The 3,423-nt window shown below is 47.2% G+C and overlaps 1 pseudogene; it reads left to right on the plus strand.

Annotated features, from left to right (window-relative positions):
* The first annotated feature begins 2,824 nt into the window (after positions 1 to 2,824).
* On the plus strand, positions 2,825 to 2,930 carry LOC133757283 (U2 spliceosomal RNA; annotated as a pseudogene).
* Positions 2,931 to 3,423: the final 493 nt, after the last annotated feature.

Genomic DNA, 3,423 nt, shown 5'->3' on the forward strand with positions numbered 1-3,423 from the left:
TGCACTTCTTATCCAGCTCCCAGCTAATTCACCTGGGAAAGCAGTGGAAGACAGCCCAAGTGGTTGGGCTTCTGCCACCTACATATGGAGACTTAGATAAAGCTCCGGGCATAGGCCTGGCCCAATCCTGGGCATTGCAGCCATTTGCAGAGTGAACCAACAGATGCAAAATCTCTCTCTCTCTCTCTCTCTCTCTCGTAAATAAATAAGTAAATAATTTTTTTTAAAAAAAGACACTGTCCCTTGCCTTGTCACTTGACCCCTCCCCAGGTCCTGTAGGACCCCCTCTGATTCAGAGACTGAAGGTTAGTGACTGGGGAGCACCTGCCATCACTTCTGATTGGAGCGTCCTTGTGCCACTCTAGTGGGTAACACATTTACTCCCTCCCCCCAATCATCACAGCAGTGTTCTACGTATGGCAAGAGCTCTAGGTTTTCCATTTACCTCTGGCCGATGGTTGGATCAGGTGCTGCACCATCTGTAGTTCCCTTTGACTTGATCAGTATACCATCCTGCATCTTCTCTCCTCTGGTTCCTTCTTTGGGAACTCTGTCCTCTTCTCCTACCCTCTGCCTTCAAGTCTCTTGCTGCAAAAGAAAGATGGCCCCTAGGCCTCCATTTCTCTAAGGAGTAACTGAATCACCATCTGCTACAAGGTGGCTGGGCTCAATCATTAGCTGGGTTACTCGTAAGACACGTGGACAAGCAGGCCACTTCTTCGAGAACTCGGGTTTGAAGAGACTCAAGCGGATGAGGTCTGTGAAGCCCCGGCAGAGTAGATTTTCCACAAATCACAGCCCTGCCGCCTCAATTCTGAGCATCACCCAAGCCAGACCTTGGCGAGTTCACCTAGAATCAGTTCCTTGAACTACAGGGAGCAAGCACAGAGGGTGAGTCTCTCCTGGCCCCGTGTGGGAGGCCCAGCACCCCTGCCCTGACGACCCCTGGCACTACAGCCTCCACTGTGCATTTGGTGCGGTTTTAAGCTACACGTTTGTGGCTGCAGACTTCTTTTTTCCTTAAAGATTTTATTTATTTATTTGAGAGATAGAGTAACAGACAGAAAAAGGGAGAGACAGAGAGAGAGGTCTTCCATCTGCTGGTTCACTCCCCAATTGGTCGCAATGGCTGGAGCTGCACCGATCTGAAGCCAGGAGCCAGGAGCTTCTTCCGGGTCTCCCATGTGGGTGCAGGGGCCCAAGGACTTAGGCCACCTTCCACTGCTTTCCCAGGCCATTAGCAGAGAGCTGGGACACAAACTGGTGCCCATATGGGATACTGGTGCTTCAGGTAGAGGCTTAGCCTACTACACCACACAGCTGGCCCCTGGCTACAGTCTTTTAATATCTGTTCACCTCTGGCCTGGGTAAGAAGGCACTTCAAAAGGTCATGGAAAAATGGAATTAAAGGTAAGTTTATTTTGGTGTAAAACTTTAGAAGTCAATAGTTTTTCATATAATGTATATTTCCCATGAACTTTTTCTATGAAGAACTTTGTATGAATGTCACAGTTTTTGTACACAAATCAATTTATCTTTTAATCATTTTTTTCCATGAACTTTTTCAAGTATTTGCATATGTCACATAAGGGCTGGGATTCAGGCCTGTTTTCTATTGTACCAGGCCAGTTGATATCTGATGTCATGAATAAATGAATGAAGAGGGAGATGCCTTAAGCGTCCGTGGCAAGTGCCTCGCAGTGGAGCCCAGGGCACCTGCTGGCTACCCCAGGACATCTAGAACAGTTTATTTAGTCATAAATGTTTTATGGGAATATTTTTTCTAAAGGGCAGGAGAATGAAAAGGTTATCCTGATAAATGATTTACCAGTGTTATAAAAGTGAAAAGCGATTGCTTGTATCTGCCAGCCTGGGTTTACAGAGGCCTGGGAGCCACGCGCGTCATCCATTGCTCCCCGCCACTCAGCACATTTTTGATAGAATCGGAGTCACACCAGCTCCCGGGTCTCAACACACAGAAGCCAGCTTCCCCACAGACCTCATGGCTTGGGGACATCACGCTCACTCTACTTTCATGCTCTGCTCTGGCCCAAGAGTTTTGCTTTGGGTTACCTGTTTCACAGGCCAGGGTTGTATCTACCTACCACGACCCTGCGTGAGTCGTGACATGTTCTGGAAGCTGCAGACTCAGAGACACAAGAGCAGAGTCTGGTTCCTTTTCAGCATTCAGTGCACTGAGGGGGGTGGTATAGCGTCAGTCCAGAGAGGACAGGAACCCCGGGCTGAGGAGCTGATTCCAAACAGTGACCACGGAGGAGGTTCCGGGAAGGGGGCGGCCACTGCGGGAGCAGACGTCACTCCGTGATTGTTGGCCACAAGACTGTACTCCAACATTTCTCAGAGATCCTGAGAAACTCCAAAGTTGAATAGAAGCTGGGATAGTGTGAATGCTGGTGAGCATAACCCAGCATTGCCCCTTAATGTATAACTTTATGGTGCTAATCAGACATTAAAATGGTAATCATGGTAACTTACAGAACTTTTATAAAAATCTGATGATCTCTCTCTGGGCCATAGTGTCCTTAAGGGAAAACGAGGCAGGTGAGCAGATCAACCTCAAGGCACACAGGAACAGGTTTTCATGTTGCTTCTCATGTGGGTTCATACTGTAAAATAATCAAAACTATGCAGGAAAGCATAAAGAAAACAATCAAAATTTTCTACATCTTACCATCTTAAAATAGCTCTATTAACTTTTAACTGTGTATCCTTTAAGCTATTTTTACAAACAGTAATTCTTTTTATAAAAATGTAAGTGCACTATTATGTGATCTAGTAACCTTTTAAAAACTACATGTTCTGGATCGCTTCTCAGCCTTTTGGCTAAGATCAAGTGTAGTATCTGTTCTTATCAGTTTAATATCTGATACGTCCTCTATCCGAGGACTTAAAAAAAAAAAAAAACCTACATGTTCTGTATCTCTCCAGATCAGTGTAGCTATAAATACATCTCATTTTTTTACAAAAAGATTTATTTTTACTTGAAAGGTAGAGTCGCAGAGAGAGAAGAGAGACAGAAACATCTTCCATCTGCTGGTTCACTCCCCAAAGGGCTGGGCCAGGCAGAAGCCAGGAGCCAGGAACTTCTTCCAGGTCTCCCATGTGAGTGCCGGGGCCTAGGGAGTTGAGTCATTTACCACTTTCTCAGGTGCATTAGCAGGGAGCTGGATTGAAAGTGGAGTAGTTGGGCTGGTGCTGTGGTGCAGCGGGTTAGGGCCCTGGCCTGAAGCGCCAGCATCCCATAAGGGTGCCAGTTCTAGTCCCAGCTGCCCTCTTGCAATCCAGCTCTCTGCTGTGGCCTGGGAAAGCAGTGGGGGATGGCCCAGGTCCTTGGGCACCTGCACTCATATAGGAGACCCCGAGGAAGCTCCCGGCCCCTGGCTTCAGATTGGTGCAGCTCCG

This window comes from Lepus europaeus, chromosome 3 (assembly GCF_033115175.1).
Source record: "Lepus europaeus isolate LE1 chromosome 3, mLepTim1.pri, whole genome shotgun sequence".
Lineage (NCBI taxonomy): Eukaryota > Metazoa > Chordata > Mammalia > Lagomorpha > Leporidae > Lepus > Lepus europaeus.